The sequence below is a fragment of the Felis catus genome, chromosome E3, assembly GCF_018350175.1.
Source record: "Felis catus isolate Fca126 chromosome E3, F.catus_Fca126_mat1.0, whole genome shotgun sequence".
Lineage (NCBI taxonomy): Eukaryota > Metazoa > Chordata > Mammalia > Carnivora > Felidae > Felis > Felis catus.
This window is the reverse complement of record NC_058383.1, coordinates 12,645,738-12,666,569: the sequence shown is the minus strand read 5'-3', so window position 1 is coordinate 12,666,569 and position 20,832 is coordinate 12,645,738. Positions and strand designations below refer to the sequence as shown.

The following is a 20,832-nucleotide window of genomic DNA, read 5'->3' as shown; positions in this document are numbered from 1 at the left end:
GCAGAGACAATCCCAGGCAGGCTCTGTGGCAGAACCAAATTCGTGGCCTTTGCAAATAATGGCCAAGAGTGGACTTGACTCAGGTGGGGAGTTGAGTGTTCAAAGAAAAGTGTTGCTCCTGAGGGGTACTTGAGGGGGAGGAGAGGCAGGAGCTGAGGAAATAAAGATAGCTAGCAAGAAGGAGGAGGACAGATGGTTCAGGATGAAGTTTGTGAACCAGGTGAAGGTGTCATAAATCTGTTCTTTGTGGAAATGTCCCCACAGCAGGCTAAGATTCTGTAAATGGCGAGCCATGGTGAAACAGTCTTGGGTGTTATCCTCATGGAGCCGTCTTGGGGGATTGCACAGAGCGTGGTTCTCACACTGTTGCAGATGAAATTCCCCTGAGAACTCTAAAAAAGCCCATGCCTGGGCTGCAAGTCCCTAGAGAGCTCTAAAAGCCCCCATGGCCAGGCTGCACTCCCAACAAATCAGAATCTCTGCAGGTAGAACCGGGGCATCAGCATTTTTAAAAAATTCCCCAGGTGAGTCTAATGTACAGTCAAGTGAGAAGCAGAGGTGTAGAGTGACAGGGCATGAAAACACTTGGGTGCTGGCCTATCACTACCACTTCCAAGTTATGTGATCTTGGACAAATGACTAAACATCTCTGAGCTCGATTGTCCAGCTACAGCTTGAAGAGGTCGGACCAAATGGTCCCATCGGTCCATTTAAATGATGACCCCAGACTTCTTTGAGATGTAGGGTCTGTGTGCCCTCCCACTGAATCCGGACTCTGTGACTTCCTGACCAATAGAATACGGTGGAAGTGATAGTGTGCCACTTTCTGGGTCTTGGTCTTAAGAAATTGACAGACCTAGGGGCACCTGGGTGGCTCAGTCGGTGAAGCGTCCGACTTCGGCTCAGGTCATGATCTCACGATCCGTGAGTTCGAGTCCTGCGTCAGGCTCTGTGCTGACAGCTCAGAGCCTGGAGCCTGCTTCGGATTCTGTGTCTCCCTCTCTCTCTGACCCTCCCCCGTTGATGCTCTGTCTCTCTCTGTCTCAAAAATAAATAAATGTTAAAAAAATTTAAAAAAAAAGAAATTGACAGACCTACTTTGTACCTTTGGGGACAGTTGTTTTGGAACCCATCTACCATGCAGAGAGGAAGCTCAGATCACACAGAGGGGCTCCACATAGGTGTTCCAGGAGAGACACTCATCTGGGGTGACAGTGGGACTCTAGCATCAACTGCCAGACATGTGTGTGAAGATGCCTTCGGATGGTATGATCCCCAGCTGTTGAGTTACTCTCTGCTTTGAATTGTTTTAGCTGATGCCCCAGATAGGCCTTGTGGACAGAGACAAGCTGTCCCCACTGTGCCCTGTCCAAATTCCTGGCCCACACTATCCATGAGCGTCATAATATGGGTGTTTCACCTTATAAACTATTGGGGTGCTTTGTTACGCAGCAATGATAACTAGGACAACTCTCAGCTTCACCAGTTAAGGAATAGTAGAGAATGACAGTATAACAGAGTATTTAAGGGGGTGGGCTCTGGAGGAGGACTGACTAGGTTCGAATCCTGGCTCTGAATGAGGGTAAATTACTTACCCTTTTATGTCTATCTCCATTCCCTCATTAGCTAATAATAATACCTCCCTCATAGGGTTGTCATGCGGATTAAATCGCTTAATATATTTAAAGAGCGAATCCCATGCAGGTGTCTGCGATGCGTATAATGATGGCAATAAAGCACTTGGGTTGGCCTTGGTTTATCTGTTATTTGCAAGCTGTCGGAGCCGGGTGGAGTGGGGTAGGTGGGGCTGTTGCACAAACCGGGCATGACCTGTATCCGTCCCATATTGCTAAGTACTTCCAGGGACCTACACTGTTCTTCCCTATTCAGCAGGTGTTCAAAGGCACCTTGGAATTGTGTATCATGTCTCTGGGCCTGTCACTGTCACGTTGCTCAGAAATTGGATTCTGCAGAGTGGAAACATGTGGCTTGTTGGCAAGGCAACTGGTTCAGAGCAGGGACATTTCCAGGCTGAGAGAGCTCGCCTCTGTCAATTGGGTTACAGACCTCATAAAAATCTGTTTGTTTGTGTTCTTTTCTGGACGCTCGGAGACATCAGGCCACCTCGAGCCGCGAGGGGAGAGTGCTCTCCACAAATGGGTGTCTCCAGCTGGACTCCTTTCTTTGTACGCTGTGGCTGTCCAACCAAGCCTCTGACCTTCGAAGTGTGGGGGTGCCAGGGCCTGGCGATGCCGGCATACGATCGCTCGATTCCGTGCTGGAGTGGCAAAGACCCGCAGCTCTGGGTGCTTCTGACTTTTCTATTTTTGCCTCAAGGTAGACGGAGAGATTCAGGAGAGGGTTTGCAGCTCCTGCACACGATCTCATCAATTTCCATTTAAAAACCAGAAGGGTAGCCTTCTCAAGTATCGAGTTTGGGGTGTGACAAATAGAAATTTATGGGACAAGGGTTAACTACTGAACTGTTAAAATCTGTCAGCAATGCCATTATGAGTGAAATGAAAGACTATGAAAGTTGAAAAAAATGGACGTGCTTAGGGCGGCAGCATGGGGCTCGGCGGCTGGTGGCAAATTCTTGGTTTAAACGTTGGCTCTCCCATTTGTGGCCCCTTGATCTTCAACGAGTTAGCCTTTTTGAGCTTCCACCTCTATGTAAGAAAGACAAGGATAAGGACATCATACCAGAGCACCGTCGTGAGGGTCAGAAAGGGTCAAGTCTGTGCAAAGCGCTTTTATTTATTTATTTATTTACTTACTTACTTATTTATTTATTTATTTAATGTTTATTTAGTTTTGGGGGGGAGGGGCAGAGAGAGAGAGAGAGAGGGAGAGAAAGAATTCGAACCAGGATCCAGGCTCCAAGCTGTTCACACAGAGCCCAGTGCAGGGCTCCAACTCACAAACTGCGAGATCATGACCTGAGCCAAGTCGGATGCTTACCTGATTGAGCCACCCAGGGGCACCAACAATGTGCTTTTTAAATCATAAAGCTTGACAGATGTCCCGCTATATAGAGTGGGTTGGGTGCCCTCGTAAAGGATCCTTAGGCCTGGTTGTCAAGGTCATATAATGTTCCTCCTTCCTTCCTTTACTCATTCACTCATTCATTCATTTATTCAACAAATTTATCAAGCACCTACTATGTGCCAGGCACCGGACAGTTGCGGGGGGATGTAATCAATGAACAAAACCACAAAAGGTCCCTGTCTCTCTGAGCTTAATGCTGGTGGGTAGAAACACAGATAGAATACATAAGTAAAATGTGGTACATTAAACAGTGATCGTAGAAATAGTGTTAAATAGAAAAATAACTCAGAAAAGGGGGCTGGGACCTATGGCATGGGGAGGCATTCCAGTTGTAAACACCAGGTCAGGGGAGGTCCCACTGGGAGGGGGAGGGACATTTGAATAAAGACTTGAAAGAGCTGAGGACAGAGAGCCTCAGCCTGGAAAAGCTTCCCAGGCAAAGCAGGCAGGACCTGGAAATGTCCTGAAGGTGTACCCGGTGAGTTTGAGAAACAGGAAGAAAGCAGGGTAGCTGGGGTGGGGAGAGGGTGGGGGTGGGTATGTTGGTTTCAGGGCCAGATCATCTTAGGGCCTCATTCTGACACCTTTGACTTTTTCTTCTGAATGGGATGGGAAGCCCACGGAAAGTTTGGAGCAGAGAAAGGATATGATCCTATTTAATTAAAAAAAATTTTTTTTAATGTTTATTTTTTCTTAAGAGAGAGAGAGAGAGAGAGAGAGAGAGCGAGCGCATGAGTGGAGGAGGGACAGAGAGAGAGGGAGACAATCCGAAGCAGGCTCCAGGCTCTGAGCTGTCAGCACAGAGCCCGATGCAGGGTTTGAACTCACAAACCGCGAGATCCTGACCTAAGCCGAAGTCGGTTGCTTAACCAATTGAGCCACCCAGGCGCCCCGGTCCTATTTAATTTTAAAAAATAAAATAAAATGAATTGAAAACAGCATGATTGAGATAAAAGTGACATACAGTAAACTCCACATGTTTGAAACGCACAATTTGATAATTAAAAAATGTTTGAACTATGGTAAAATACTCATAATAGAAGTTTCTATCTTAACCACTTTTACATGTAGAATTCATTAGTGTTGAGACCATTCATGTTGTACAACCAATATCATCCTGCCAAACTAGAACTCTATACCCATTAAATAAGGACTCTCCATTTGCCCCTCCCCTTACCTGCCCGCATCCACCATTCTGCTTTTTGATGATGAACTTGACCACTCTAGGTATCTCCTACAGGTGGAATCATACATTGTCTTTTTGTGATTGTCTTGTTTCACTTTGCATAATGTCCTTAAGGTTCATTCATGTTGTAGCATGTGTCACAGTTTCCAGCTTTTAGATGAATAATATTCCATTATTTGGATATATTATATTTTATTTAGCCATTCATGTGTCAGTGGATACTTGCGTTGCTCCCATGATTTAAGTGTTAGCAATAATGCTGCTATGAACATGCGTGTACAAATATCTCTTAGAGACCCTGCTTTCAATTCTTTTGGGTATAAACCCCGATGTGGAATTGCTGGATCAGATGGTAATTTCATTTTTAATTTTTTTTGGAATCACTGCACTGTTTTCCATAGCAGCTCCAACATCTTACATTCCCACCAACAGTGCACACGTGTTCTCACTTCTCCACATCCTTAAACACACTTGCTATTTTCTACATTGTTTTAAACAGTAGCTATTCTAATGGGTATGAGGTAGTATCTCATTGTGGTTTTGATTTGCGTTTCCCTAATGATGAGTGATGTTGGACACCTTTTCATGTGCTTGCTGGCCATTTGTATACCTTTTTGGAAAAGATGTCTATTCAAGTCCTTTGCCCAATTTTAACCAGGTTATTTGTGTATGTATGTGTGTGTGTGTGTGTGTGTGTGTGTGTGTGTGTGTGTGTATATATATATAATGTAAAATAAATAAAATTATATATATTTTATATATAATATATATAGTTTTTTTGTAGTTGCATTGTAGAAGTTCTTTATATATTCTGGATACTAATCCTGTATCAGATGTATGGATATTTCTCTAATTCTGTAGGTTGCATGTTCACTCTGTTGATTGGACTGGGTCTTTTAATGCACAGATATTTTTTACTTTTGATGAGGTCTCATTTATTTACTTTTACTTTTGTTGCCTGCGGCAATTTGATAACTTCTGGCATGTGTGTGCTTCTATAAATACATTTACATAGAGAAGTATATAAAATCTACATACATATTATCATATATAAAATTTTATATAATATATAATCTGTATATATTATATATGAATTATATATGATCTAGATTATAACTATATTATAATATTATAATGTATTATAATCTATATATAATATAATATATAAATATATATCATATAACTTAGAAAATATAATACCTAAAATGTAATATTATTTTATGTATGATCTATAATATATATAATCTATTTTTTATATATGTATATTTATGTATATAGATAGATACAATCTGTGAAACCATCCCCCAAATCAAGGCAGTCAACACATCCTGTGTGCCCCAAAATATCCTCATCCTTCTTTGTGATTTCTCCCTTTTGCTTCTCTTCTCCTTCCCTGTCACTTGTCCCTAAGTAGCCGCTGATCTGCTTTCTGTCATTATAGATTTTTTTTCTAGAATTTTACATAAATGGAATCATACAATATGTACTCTTCTTTTGCCTGATCTCTTTCCCACAGCATAATTATTTTAAGGTTCATCCATGTGGTGTCAATAGTTCATTCCTTTTTATTCTTGAGTATTATTCCATTGTATGGGCATACCATCATTTTTTTATCCGGTTTCTCCGGAGGTTTGGATCATTTCCAGTTGTTGGCTATTAAAAATGAAGCTGCTCTGGGACGCCTGGGTAGCTCCGTTGGTTGAGCATCTGACTCTTAATTTAGCCCGTCCCCCCTACCACACCCCCTCCAGTAACCCTCTGTTTGTTCTCCATATTTATGAGTCTCTTCTGTTTTGTCCCCGTCCCTGTTTTTAGATTATTTTTGTTTCCCTTCCCTTATGTTCATCTGTTTTGTCTCTTAATGTCCTCATATGAATGAAGTCATATGATTTTTGTCTTTCTCTGACTAATTTCACTTAGCATAATACCCTCCAGTTCCATCCACGTAGTTGCAAATGGCAAGATTTCCTTCTTTTTGATTGCCGGGTAATACTCCATGGCATATATGTACCACATCTTTACCCATTCATCCATCGATGGACATTTGGGCTCTTTCCATACTTTGGCTATTGTTGATAGCGCTGCTATAAACGTGAGGGTGCATGTGTCCCTTCGAAACAGCACACCTGTATCCCCTGAATAAATACCTAATAGTGCAATTGCTGGGTTGTAGGGTAGTTCTATTTTTAGTTTTTTGAGGAAACTCCATACTGCTTTTCAGAGTGGCTGCACCAGCTTGCATTCCCAGGGTAGTAGTGTTTTATTGTGGTTGTAATTTGCATTATCTCACAACTATTCGTGTTGAGATGTATTTACTACCCAGATATCTTTTTTTGATCAAGTGTCTGTTCAAATCATTTGCCCAGTTTTTAAATTGTGTGGCTTATTTTCTTATTTTTGAACTTTGAGAGTTCTTTACATATTCTGGATTTAAGTCCATGGTCAGATACATGCTTTGCAAATATTCTCCTGATCTGTCGCTTGTTGTTTAAATTTTATTTCTTTTTTTTTCTTTTTTGAGAAAGAGAGAGAGTTGGGGAGAGGGGCAGAGGGAGAGAGAGAATCCCAATCAGGCTCCCCACTCGGCATGGAGCCTGATGCACGGCTTGATTGCAGGACCCTGGGATCCCAACCCAAGCCAAAATGAAGACTTGGACACTCAGCCAACTAACTCAGCTACCCGGGCGCCCCTTAACAATGTCTTCTGAAGGGTAGATCTTAATTTTGGCAAAATCCAATTTATTAGTTCTTTGACTGATCTGTTTTTTAAGGTGTCGTGTCACTTTGATTTTCAGAGGATCCCTCTGGCTGCCGTGTTGAGAACAGAGTGAGTGGGGTACAAAAGTGGAAGTGGGGAGACCAGTTAAGAGGCTAACAGGAAGATAGGCAAGGGACAGTGCTGGTTTAGATTGGGATGGTGGTAATGATGGTGAGGACAAGGGGGGAGGAATTGGGATATGTCTTGTAGAACGAGCACATGGGTGGGGTTTTCTGATGGATTGGATGTGAGATATGAGAGAGAGAGGAGTCTGAGGGCCTGGCAGGATGGCGTTGCTCTTACCTGAGACGGGAAGGCTATTGGCAGAGCAGGCGAGGGCAAAGCCTGGGAGCTTGGTGTTCGCCATTAAATTTGAGGTGCCTCTTCGGCATCCCAAGGGGAGTAGGTACGTGGACATAGGAGTTTGAGCTCGGTGGGATTCAGCCTCTGGTCACACCGGGCTCTGGGTCATCCCCTGACATTTCCCTTCTTCATTTATATCCTTTGCTGAACGTGTCACTCCTTTTTTTGGAGCTCATAGACTAGCCGCATAAGTTCTGACTCAGGTAGACAGTTGTTCATGAATCAAGCTCAAGACCACGGCCTGGATGGATTCCCTTTCTATCCCTCAGCTACACCTAATCCTAGTTGTCCTTCACAAGCCGGTGAATGCAGGAACTGAGAACAGAATAACTTGCCATGTATGCCTTTGTAATGGGTGGAAATTTTCGGACCTTGCTGACCTTTGGGAGGAAAAGCCAAGGCATGCCTCCAGCTCTCTCCCTCATTACTCTGACACCTGTCTCTCCAGGAGTTGGAATTATTCCCATTGGCAGATTTAAAGCTGGAAGCTGATGCTGGCTCAGTCTATCCTGCTCACTGAGGGGAGATTCTGGTCACATGACCAAAGGGAGACGTAACAACTTTCTGCTGGGTCCTGAAGGTGACCTTCCTCACTGCCAAGCCGCTCCCCTGGAACGCTGCTGTTCATCAGGAGTGGACTTGCACCCATTCCCAACTACCTGGAGATTTTTTTTGAGATGCTTCTGAGTCTCTTTTTTAAGAAAAAAAAAAAGTTCATCTTTAAGGAATCCAGTCACTAGCATTAGTATATTATTGGGGCCAATACACGCGTCCTTGGTCCCTTGGGCCAGTGGAACAGGGCATCTGCGAGCGGTCCCCACATACCACGTGGTGTCTCCAGGGGGCGCTTGTGCTGAGTTTAGGATTTCAAATGTTGTAGATGCAGGGATCCCAGATTTCATACTAGGATCCCCCCCCCCCCAAATGCCAATTCATTTGAGGAGATTTTGTATCTTCTAATTTTGTTTCCCTCCAGGTTTCTACCTGTTGTACTAAAACCAAAATACCTCAAAGAAAAGTGCTTTTTTATACACTTGCCTCGCTCCCGCTGCCCCCATTTTCATTATTCTTTATTCTGTCTGGGCCTTGTGTACTTACGATGTTTATTTACATTGCTGTAATCATATTGAATCGGTACAATTTTATATTGTCAGTATTCTTTCTTTTATTTTAGTTTATTTATTTATTTTGAGAGAGAAAGAGCACACATGAGCGGGGGAGGGCAGAGACAGAGGGAGATACAGAATCCGAAGCAGGTTCCAGGCTCTGAGCTGTCAGCACAGAGCCCAAGGCAGGGCTTGAACCCATGAATTGTGAGATCATGACTTGAGCCGAGGTTGGATGCTTAATCAACTGAGCCACCCAGGCGCTCCCCTTTATTTTTTATTTTTTTAATGTTTATTTATTTTGAGAGAGAGAGAGAGACAGAGAGACAGTATTATTCTTAATAATCGAGTCCTGGCTGTGTGCTACACTCCGTGCTAAGAGTTTCACAGCCATGTAAGAGCTTCGTTTAAAGTTTATCGTCACTCTGTAGTATTTGCATCATCCTTCCTTCATGGATGAGGAAACCGAGGCTCAGAGCAGAGGCTCATACCCATCCTTTAACATCGAAAGACCATGGGATTTGGGAGTGGTTGTTCGAAAGCCACCGATTGTGCGATTTGGGGCAAACCACGTATTTTTTCTGATTCTTACTTAGTAATTCCTACCTACCTCCTGAGACTGCTCAGGACTCAAAGAAGTGATGTTTCTGAGGGTAGTTGATAAACGGTGATTTTTATTGTGATTAAAAACAATAATTACAACCCTTCCTTAAGAATTCTGTTGTTGCATTTAGATCATCTTTTATTTACTGACTTTGGTTGTCAGAGTGGCGTTGCCATGAATGTCTCCTCTACCTTTATTTTTTATATTCTTCATAAATCCCTTAGGAGAAAGGGATATATTATGGAGTTTTAAGACGGTTCCTGGTATGGATTACCAAGAGATGATACCAGATCATACAGCAACCAATGGTTTGTGAGGGGACTAGGTTCACCGCCGTGTTGTAATACCAAATAATTTCTTTTATTTTTAATTTTTTAATTTTTTTATTTATTTTTCAATATATGAAATTTATGGTCAAATTGGTTTCCATACAACACCCAGTGCTCATCCCAACTGGTGCTCTCCTCAATACCCATCACCCACCCTCCCCCCTCTCCCACCCCCCATCAGCCCTCAGTTTGTTCTCAGTTTTTAAGAGTCTCTTATGCTTAATACCAAATAATTTCTAAAGTCCCTCGAAGGTAGTGGCTGTAAGATGCTACAGCATTATTTGGGTGGACATTTGCTCGACTATAAACGAAGTTGCACATTTCCCCACATGCTTGTTTACTCATAGCGTCTCTGTTTTCTTGAATCGTCTTCTTCAGTTCTTTGCCAGTTTACATATTAGGGATTTAAGTTTTTGGTGTCAAGATACATAAACTCTTCACATAACAGAGAAATGAACCCTTTCCGTATTTGCTGTGAATCTTTTTCTCCAGATGATACTTTCCCTTCGGTTTTAGTTCTAGCCTTGCCAAATGGTTATTTACTTTCAAAATGTACAATCTGCCCATCCTTTGTAGTCTCTTCCAAGTTAACTTATAAAGTTATCATCCCTTGTGCTGGCGTGTTAGCAGCACACATGCTAAGATTGGAAGGATACGGAGAAGATTAGCCTGGCTCCTCGTGCCGGGATGACCCCCACATTTGTAAGGTGCTCCACATTTTTTATGGTGTAAGAAATATATCTCAGTGAAGTGGTTACAAGGAAAAAAAAAACCTAGAACTTATCTTGCCTCTAAAGATCTGAAGCAATACAGTAAAACAAGTTCCTTTTTAGAGGGGAGGGTTTTATTTAAGTTTTCTTATTCATATTCCCTGTGATATGTGACTATAATTTTCTTTTTGTGTGTTTTACCTTTATCAGGCTTTAGGAAGAAGATCATGCTTGCCTAATGGACATAAAGGTACTCTTATCTCTTTTCGCACTCGGGATGTTTTATACAACATCGGAATTATCTGCTTCTTTAAAGTGTGAAAATTGTTCTTGTGGAAACGCTGGGACCAAGTACATTTTTTAGGTTGTTATCAGATAATTTCCCCAATTTCTTCCTTGGTTATTATTCTGTTTAGATTTATACTTCTTGAGTTATTTTTAGTAATCTATATTTTTGTAGAAATTATTCATTTCATTGAAGATTTCCACTTATTAGCCTACAACATCCTCATTGGATTTGGAGGAAAAAATCTATTTTCTCCATTTTTGTTCTATCTCCTTCCTCATTTCTAATTAAAAATGTTCCCTTAATTATATTTGTCAGAAGTTTGTTTATTTTCAGAGTCTTATCAAGAAAACAGCATTTAAACTACTTTATCATTCTCCTGCTTTATGCTTTACAATTTATTTATTTTAGCTTTATCTTCCCTCACTGCTTCTTTTAAAATTATGTTTCCCCTTAACTTTTAAATGGAAGGCTTTGTTAATATCAACTTGGATAATCCCGGCCTGAATGGGATTCTGAAGACTGAAATGAGTTAGGGGGAGAGAACGTGATGCATTAGCATATGTTTATCAAGCGGCCACCAGCCAGGGCTACTGAGGGTTCACCAGCCAGTTCAATAGAGGGAAATACATTCGGGAAGTTGGAAGTCCTTGTGAGGTGTTGGGTGCCTGGTGGGAACCGTAAGCACAGGTCTGACGAGGAGCCACAGAAGGCAGAGATGGGGAGGAGGAGGGGGGAAGGAAGGCTCTCCTCCCTCCAGCCTCGGGCCAGTGCCTCTCTTTGGCAGAAATTAACCAGAAGCCGCTGGGCAAAGGAGCCTGGGAGGTGTAACTGGTGGAATTGGGGCTGAACGGGGAAGGACAGCCAATGGACCTGGGAACAGACAGTGATCAGCACCGACACCTGCCCTTCAGCGTGGTGTGGTCAGAAGACTTTGTGATGCTGGAGACACGGCATCGCTGGCACCAGGATGCTACAGACTCGTTGTTAAGTCCTGCTGGGCTGTAACTTCTACACGCCTTCCTCCTTCTCGCTGTCTCTTTTCTTGCTTTTCCATCGCCAAGCCCATTTGAAGTAGGGAGGTCAAGTTTCTGTGCTGTCTCTTTCCTCAGTTAATCCCCGCCCCCCTCCCCGCCCAACGCCGGCTTTGGCCATCTTACCACAGCCTGGATCGAACCCGGACCTGCGTACAGAGGTGCCCAGCCCCCCAGCTGTACTTTTGGCTTCTTTGTTCAGCTCCAGACCTGGATTTCTAGCTGCCTAATGGGCACCCTGGATGCCACAGAGACCTTGTAAATGGAATTTATGACGTTCTCTTCTCCCCAGATCTCTTCTGTCCCCTGCATTCCTTTGTCAGTCGATAGGATCTCCTCCACCCCTGCATCAGAGAGGAACAGCTTGGAGTAGCTTTTAGTCCTTCCTTCTCCCTCACATCCCGTACAGGCTTCTGCCCATTGGCTCAGTTCTGTGCCCCAAGACTGCTGTTTCTTTCCTCCTCCCACACTGCAGCCACACCAGCTCTGGCCTTGTTATTGTCCTCTGGCTTCTAATGGCCCTTCTCCCTTGTCTAGTCTCCCTCTGTTCTAGTACGTTCTGCACACTGATGCCAGAATGATAGTTTTGGAACTACAAGCTGATCATGTCACCCAAGACCATAAACTTCCAAAGCACCTCCAAGTGGAAAGGATTCGCCCAAGTGTCTTCGCTGTGGGAACAGCTCCTGTCTCCTTTTCCCACCGCTGTCATTTGCCACTTTGGGTCCAATCATGCCAATCTACTTTTCTCTCCCCAGAGAGTGCCAGGGCGTTTCATAGTCCTGGGTCTATGCCCATGCTTCTTTCTGATTCTGGAAGGCAGCTGTTCTCAAAGTGGGTGTCCAGACCAGCATCAGCATCACCTTGGAATTTACTAGAAATGCAGATTCTTGGGGCGCCTGGATGGCTTAGTCAGTTGGGCATCCAGCTTCGGCTCAGGTCATGATCTCTTGGTTTGTGTGTTCGAGCCCCACGTTGGGCTCTGTGCTGGCAGCTCGGAGCCTGGAGCCTGCTTCTGTGTCTCCCTCTCTCTCTCTCTGCCCCTCCCCTGCTCATGCTGTGTCTCTCTCTGTCTCTCAAAAATAATAAATAAATATTAAAAAAAAAAAAGAAAGAAATGCAGATTCTCATATCTCACCCAGACCTACTGAATCAGAAACTCTGGAGGGGAGGCTTGGGAATCTGGATTTTAACAGCTCCTCCCACCCCTGGGTGATTTAGATGCAAGGTAAGGTCGAGAATCACTCAACTTCCCCCTTGCACCTGGTATCCTACTCAGTTGCAGATGCTGGCTTGGCTTGGCCTCTCCTATTACCTCTGAGGTTACCACTCCTTCCTTTCTTCCTTCCTTCCTTCCTTCCTTCCTTCCTTCCTTCCTTCCTTCCTTCCTCCCTCTCTTGTCTCCCTTCCCTCCCTCACTCCCTCCTTTCCTTCCTTCCTTCCTTCCTTCCTTCCTTCCTTCCTTCCTTCCTTCCTTCCTTCCTTTCTTCCTTCCTTCCTCCCTCCCTCTCTTGTCTCCCTTCCCTCCCTCACTCCCTCCTTTCCTTCCTTCCTTCCTTCCTTCCTTCCTTCCTTCCTTCCTTCCTTCCTTCCTTCTTTCCTTCCCTGTCTTTCTTCAATTCTTGCAGGAACTTGACCAGTTCCTTTCCCAGAGCTGTTAAACCCAGCCTATTTATTAAAAAAAACCGTGAGTTTCTCAAAGGCAAGACATTCTTTTACCTTCCCAGGTCCTAGAATGCTCAACACACACACACACACACACACACACACACACACACACACACACACACGAATAAATACGATATGCAATTCAAAATTATTTACCAAACACTTGGATAATGTTTACAGCCAGGCATTGTCCCGAGCTCTATGATCATTTACAACCCTTTCATCCTCGTTAAAACACGTAAGCATTGGAAGCTGTTCTAGTGACCCCTTTCCGGATGAAGGATTTGAGGCGCAGGGAAGTGAAAGGAACGCAAAGTCACGCAGCCAGTGAGCGGTCGGGCTGTGGTTGGAGCGTGGGCATTCTGGCTGCAGATTCCGGTTCTTGATCTCTCTTCCGCACCCCTCCTCAGCAGCACTGGCTGTGTTCAGAGGCCGTGCAGAGACGAGGCCTCTGGCGGCCAAGCATACTGCCCTGCACTCTAGAAGTTCTTTATCGGACCGTGTGGGGCTCCTTCTTCAGCTAAGGCGGGCTGTGCGCAGGTTAGCTTCCCAGCGGGCCCCTAAGTTCCGCTCGGAAATTTTCCTCCTTATCGGGGGAGACGCCCTGGGCTGAGGGTCTGGAAGAGTTTGTTTTGAGGGCCAGTTACCCCCCCACTGGACCAAGAGGCCTGAGGATCAGGCTAAAGTCATAGTTTTTATTTTTTATTGCTTTTTTTTTTTTAAAGTTTATTTATTTTGAGTGAGAGAGCATGCCGGGGAGGGGCAGGGGGAGAGAGAGAATCCCAAGCAGGCTCCGCGGTGTCAGCACAGAGCCCAACCCGGGGCTCGATCCCACAGCCCGGGAGATCATGATCTGAGCTGACGTCAAGAGTCGGACGCATAACTGACGGAGCCACCCAGGTGCCCCGAACGTTGTAGTTTTTCACCTTGACTAGGTCAGACCACTTCCTGAGGCATTTGGAGGCGTTTAAGAAGATAATGCAAGACAGTATTCTCCTCAGGACAGCATCGGCCCTGCCCAGAGAACGGTTGGCTTAACCAGAGATTTAGATGTCGGTTCTCGTTCCGAAGCATCCCTCCACTCCCGTTAGGTTCCTTGACGCGCTGGATTACTGGAGTCCTCCAGATGGAAAGCCCCCTGTCAGTACCCGGTACTTAAGACATCTGTACCCGCTGTTTAGCGCTGCACCGTTTAGCGTGAAGGTGCTGGGGTGGGGGCTACCATTGGTTTGCGGGAATCCCCTCCAAGAATCGGAGAGAAGCGCTAAGGCACAAGCACGTGAAGGATCAGGACGGGGTGTGATTTTATATATTAGCATACAGTAATTAGTGTGGGTTCAAGTGCCAAGCTGAGCGATACCAACAATTAGAGAACAGGACAGCGTGTCGTAAGACGCAGACTCCGTGTTGTGAATAGCAAACCCAAGATGAGCCGGGGAAAGTTGTATAAATGGAGGCTGGGGTGGGGAGGGGTTTTTGAGGAGGGAGTGGGATTCACTCTGAGTCGTGCTGCAAGATGATAAGAAAACACTGAATAACTTTAATTGGGAGGTTTATTGTGTGCTATGTAATCTTCTGAGTGCTTTTCATGAAGTCGTCTGAATTTCACAAGGGCCTTAGGAGGTAGGTCTTATATATTTTAAAGTTTATTTATTTATTTTGAGAGACAGAGAGAGAGCGCATGTGCAAGGGAGGGGCAGAGAGAGAGAGACGGAGAGAGAGAATCCCAAGCAGGCTCCGCGTTGTCAGCACAGAACCTGACTCAGGGCTCGAACTCATGAACTGCGAGATCATAACCTGAACCGAAAACAGGAGCCTGACGCTTAATTGTCTGAGCCACCCAAGCTTCCTGAGGTAGATCTTAACAGCCTCGCTTTACAGATGAAGACACTGAGGCAGGAAGGCGTTGAGTAAGTTTTCACAGTGACACAGCTGAGTGTAAAGGAACTTGATTCGAACTCACGGTCTGCCTTCAGCCCTTATGCTTAACCATTGGACTCTCTAAGTCAAGTTTTCTCTTTCTTCTGAGATGCTCGAGAGCCCAACACTTGGGTTGGGTGAGGTGGGGTCGGGACCAACCAGTGGGCAGCAGAGTATGAGGCCAAGGGCGATCTGAGAGATGAGACCAAGGTGGTACAGGCCACCCAGTGGCAGGCAGATAGCCCAGCCGTGTACCCATAGCTGGCGGGAGCCAGGCATTAGCCGCAGGTGAGGAACAAGAAGCGACTAACTCCAGGGTGGGGTGTCTTCTATCGCTTCCCTTTGCATCCCGCTAGGAGTCCAGTGTCCCCCACTTCACGACTGGTCTCAACAACCTTCCTTCTCAGCCTCCCCTTGGCCCCCATCAATCATACTCTCCGAGCAAGCCTCCGATTCTGGAAAAGCCCAACTTTCTCTAAGGCTGCAGATGAGCAGCCAAACTCTGGAAGCAAAAGTTACCCATCAAGGCCAATGGGGTTTAACGAAACTTCATCCTTGCTGCAATTTTTTGCAGCAGCAAAAGTTCATGGTTTCTCGTTGCGGTGGCATTTTTAGCACAGCCTCTCCCTCCCAGTACGGGTCTAGCGCCGTTATCTCTTGTCTGGATGTCTGAGTCCGCCTCCTTCCTGGGCACCTTTTTTATCCCTCTACAAACCAGTTTTCAAGCCTCAGCCCCCAGAATGACAGGATTCAGGGAGACTCAGGTAATGTCACTTTCTGCTCGTCTCTCAGCCCCTGCTTGTCTCCCAACACGCTTGGGATGAAATTCGCAAGGTTCTTCATGACCTGGCTTCTCCCTGCCTCTCTGCCCTCATCTCCAGCCAAATCCTCCTTGCTCCCCCTGCTTCCCCAACTGGGGGCTCCCTTCCTTGATGCCCTCCTCGTTCCCTCTGCCTGGGGTTCCCTTCCCCAGCTATCTCCATGAAGGACTTTTTCTCATCATTCCAGCACCACCTGGCCTTCTCCCCTACCCTGGGTAAAGCTACACTGTTTTCTTTCTTTCTTTTGTTTTTATTTTTTTGATCGCATTTTTTTTCCTCCTTCAAAATACCTATCACCAGTTTAAACCTGGTTTGTTAATCTATCATGGAAGAGACTGTTATATGCCTACTTACTCTCTTCTTTACCAATAGAACCCTGTTTTCTTTTCTTTTTTTTTAAGTTTATGTATTGAGAGAGAATGGGGGGGGAGCAGAGAGAGAGAAAGGGAGAGAGGGAGAGAGAGAATCCCAAGCAGGCTCTGCACTGTCAGTGCTGAGCCAGACATGGGGCTTGATCTCACAAACTGTGAGATCGTGACCTGAGCCAAAGTCAAGAGTCAGACACTCCACCGACTGAGCCACCTGGGGCGCCCTGAACCCTGTTTACGTGGTGGCAAAAATATGTCCAGCTGGGATTATATTTCCCTAGCAGCCTCCCTTGAAGGGAGGAGTAGCCAATAAGTTGTAAGTAGTACCTGTGGACTAGAGTTTCAGGGAAAGCGCTCTAGCCGGGCCTGGCTCAGTTGGGAGACACCTCCTCTTGCCTTTCCTCTTTTCTCTTTCTTCCTGCTGGAATGAGGGTGCAACTAATGGAGCCCTGGTAGCCATTTTGGAATACGAGGTGCTCTGGAAGGCGGAGGCCAGGTGCTAAGGATGATGGATCAGAAAGATAGGAGGCGTTTGGGTCCCCGATGACATTATAGAGCCGCCCTGTGAGTCTTGGAGTGCCAACCTCCAGACTTATTTTATTTGAGAGCAACTACACGTATAATTTGCTTCAGTTGATATTATTTGGGTTTTCTGCTATCCTCGACAAAACCTATTCCCAACAGATAAACTGACTTACAATCTTTCTTCCTTGGCTGGAATGTAACCGCCTTGCGTCCAAGGACTTTGTGTTTACTATTCGTCTTTGCTACTAAATACCTTTACCTATAATATCGTCTGGCACAGTTGCTCAACAGTGTAGGTGCTCAATAAACATTTATGGAATGAGAAGTGTATGGTAACGGGGCGGGGAGGCTGATGATATCTCCCGAGGTGTGAACCACAGGGTAAGGATGAGTCAGGGCAGACTAGGTTACGCTGAAGTAATGGCACCAAAACGTCAGTGATCTAACATAGCAGAAGCTGATCCTTGCTCGGTTACGAGCATCTGTAAGTCTGAGCACGTTCCCAGGTAGCTGTTCTCTGTGTTCGCCGTTCTTGGCTGCTTTGGCCTTGTAGCATCTTTCTTTACTCAAGTTCACCATGCTTCCGAGCCCACCGTGGCAGAAGAAGGGCGCGTGGAGACTCGTGAGCCAGCTCTTACACGCTTCTGCCCGGAAGTAATACACACCATTTTTGTTTATATGCCATCGGCCCACGTCAGCCATGACCAACTTGAAGAGGGTGGGAAAGGGAAGAAATGGAGATATGGACGAGCACTGGTAGTGTCCACGATAGGCTCTCTGAAGCCTCTGAAACTTCTGGGGAGGGAGTGGGTAAGAGTCCTGAGCACGCTCAGGAGGGAAAGAAGTGGTAAATAAATCCAACAGAGGACACCAATTCAAGTTGGGGGGAAGGAAGCCGTAGGCATATTGACCCTTCCTCGAGTTTCTCTTTGAAGTGTGAGGATGACAACTTCTCAACCACATGGACCAGCCATGTGGCTGTGGCTGAGCCAGGATTGTCGAGAGCACAGGCCCTTCTGTATGAACTTTGGACCTCATTTTGGGGGCCATCAGACTATATTCTGTTTTCTCACTTTGTCCCGCTACCCGGGCCCGCTTCTGAGGCAACACATTTTAAAGCCTAAACCTTTGTATCATCTTTGCTCACATTCAAACTTAACAGCCCTGTGTCCCATCACTTCAGGATTTCGAATTAAGCCATAAACTAATTCAAGCTAAGATGTGATAGTTTGATAAAATAACTCACCTCACATATTTGCATTTTAATGGAGGCTCTCAGTGCGTTAAAAGCAGAAGGGTTGTAATTTCAGGCACCCTGGTAAGCAGGTTGGGGAAATATTTTTCTCCAGAGGAGCCTTTTAGTGCCCCTTAAATCTTAACACACTGCTCCGCAGACAGAACAGGACTGACTCCCTCGGCTGATTTCTGTCACGTTCCAAGCCAGATACCTCCTGGGAAGAGGGCAAAATGATAACAACATAGGCCCTATTTTATTAAGTATATTGGCAAGGGAAGAAAGGCAATGTATTCAGAGGAAATGGACTCAGGTGTGCAGAGAAAAACAAATAAACTACCCCGCTACTCTGTCCCCTGATAAAACATCCGTTGGTGTTCATGGCGGAATTATGCGGCTTTTCCATAAAAGACAACTTGGGCTTTTTGTGCAGTTGTGGAAACAGCTAGGTTTCTTCCCCACTGTTTGACATTTTCCATGCTTGTTGCTAAATCTTTGACAGGAGCATTAGCTGGGCTGAAGAATAATAGTGTTGTAAGAAAGCTGATAATGGCCTAGAAAAAAAAAGTATGTATAATACATACCTTGACATTGAATCGCTGAATACTTTAATAAGTAATGCACACAAACGGAGGCCTTTTGTGTTGACATAAAATGTAAGCTCTACCTTTCTTCTCATTGAGAGGCATAAAGAACGGGCGAGGAAAATAGATGGAAGAAATTCAAATATTTTCCTTGGGGGACTTTGATGTGCCAATGTGTTATATACCAAGAGGTTCTTTTTAATTTCCTTAAGTGTTACAGGGAGAATGAGAACCAGAGAGAGAGGAGATAGAGTGTGTGTTGCATTTCTTGATGTTTTTCCAGAAACCAGTTCCAGATGTGAGAATCTCCTGCTGGCATGGCTTTCAGAAGCCAGGGGGGACTCGATAAGCTTGCTCGTAGTGACCACCACCAGGGCCAAAGGGACCCAGAGCCTTTGACCAAGAGCCAGGGCGAGGGCCAGAGGGAGTTCATGTGACCTGAAATGGTCATATGACCTCTCGGGTGGTGCCCCTGGGCAGGACACAGGATCACAGACAGAGCCTTCAAGGTGGGGAGTGAGAATTAAAAGTAGTTGAATGTGTGAAGAAGGTTTCGGTGACCCCTGTAAGTTTTTGACTTAGATCTTTGGGGGGAAAAAAGTCTTATCCATTTCCCTTGTAAAGACAACCCTACTAGAATGTCAAATGATAAACTTGAAACCTCTTTATTTCTTTCTCTTATTTTCAAACCTTCTCCGGGAAAGCTGTTAATGCCTGTACTCCCTTCCTCCTGTCTGCTGCATATCCTTGGAGCAGCTATTGAAATACTTCTTCCTTGGGGCTATTTCTCCAGTCTATGGCACGAGACTCTGACCCCCAGCATGCCTACTTGCCTCCTGCAGATTATACTTAACCTTGACCAGAAATTGATTCAGTTAGGGTGTATTTTTGGCTGCAGGTACTGGAAATCAAGGCTCACAGTGGTTTTAACAATACAGATACTTACTTGTCTCTCCTAATAAGAGGTCTGCTGTTCGTTCTGTGGTTGGAGCAATGACTCTCTAATGCCGTTAAGATCTTAGGCTCTTTCTCGTCATCTCTGGTTATGGGCATTTGCATTTGGGCCTTGCACTTAACACATCACGGTCAGCATGCTGTAGTCCTTTACATTCAAGAAGGGAAGCATGGGTCTGGGTGACAAAAAAGGATCCTCCCTTTATCAAGGAGGGAAAAAACTATTTCCCAGAAGCCCATCAACAGGTGGCTTGCCAATCTCAGCGTGCAGTGCTAGATCACAGGCTATCCCTAGCTGCAAGAAGGACTGCCAAAGTTAGCGTCTTGCCAAGGGAAATAGAATTGTCCGCAATTAACTTGGACTCGTGATGATTCATTGCCTGGAATTCGATAGGTCCTGCTGGCAAGAATAACACTGAGGGTGGGTAGGCAACCAGTGTCTATCTATGTGTGGATGGTACACATTTTTTTAATGTTTATTTATTTTTGAGAGAGAGAGAGAGACAGAGTGGGAGACAGGCAGAGAGAGAGGGAGACACAGAACCTGAAGCAGGCTCCGGGCTCAGAGCTGTCAGCACAGAGCCTGATGCGGGGCTGGAACTCACGAACTGTGAGATCATGACCTGAGCCGAAGTCAGGAGCTTAACCGACTGAGCCACCCAGGCGGTACCTTTTTATCCTGCCACAGACATTTCTCTTACTCTGCAGTGTAGATATGTCCCTGGGCAGTGGCTGTAAATATTAAACATGAAATAATGATTGTTTCACTGATTTTTATGGAAAAAAACTTAGGTACGTTTATATGGAAAGTGTTTTGCCCAAGATTATACCAAACCGCATGCTTAACGTGGTGATAATACAGATATTGAAATACAAAACTCTACAGGTCATTTCCACATTTGGGCAATAGATGTGTTCCAGGAGAGTGCCCCTGAGGTGACTTTATGTAAAGTGAATCCTACATTTCCTTTAACCGTTATTATGAAATTAGAGACCTATTCCCGCTGGAAAACACTGCTCTGTAGTGGGTAGACATAGCTAAAAAATGATAGCGGGTCAAGTTTCTATACGGTGGCCCAGCTCTGAAATGGGGCTCTGTATCAGAATCACCTGTTGGGGTTTTTGAAAACGACGAAACTCCCAGACTTCTCTTCAACTTGGTGGAATCACAATCCCTGAGGAGAGAGCCTGGGAAACAGTGGCTTTCCGAGTGACATTGATCCACAGGCAGGCTTAGGAATCATTGCCATAGACTCAGGCCCGTAGAATTATGGATCTTAATTCTAGAGGAAATTCAACCCTCTAGAATATGATGTCCGTGCTCGTGCCAGGAC

The 20,832-nt window shown here is 45.1% G+C and overlaps 1 long non-coding RNA gene and 1 other non-coding gene across 5 annotated transcripts in view; both read left to right on the top strand.

The window, feature by feature from the left end:
- The window catches only part of LOC109495178, a 117,071-nt gene that overhangs the window by 16,448 nt on the left and 79,791 nt on the right, over positions 1-20,832 (top strand). For 3 of the 4 annotated variants that reach the window (XR_006591103.1, XR_006591102.1, XR_006591101.1), the window contains exon 2: positions 10,315-10,354. The exons of the other annotated variant lie outside the window; for it this stretch is intronic. This is a non-coding gene — a long non-coding RNA (uncharacterized LOC109495178). The remainder of the gene's footprint in view (positions 1-10,314; positions 10,355-20,832) is intronic. 4 annotated transcript variants of the gene reach the window in all.
- Positions 10,007-10,116, top strand: LOC111558309. Its single transcript, XR_002739032.1, has one exon. It is a non-coding gene; the product is annotated as a U6 spliceosomal RNA (small nuclear RNA).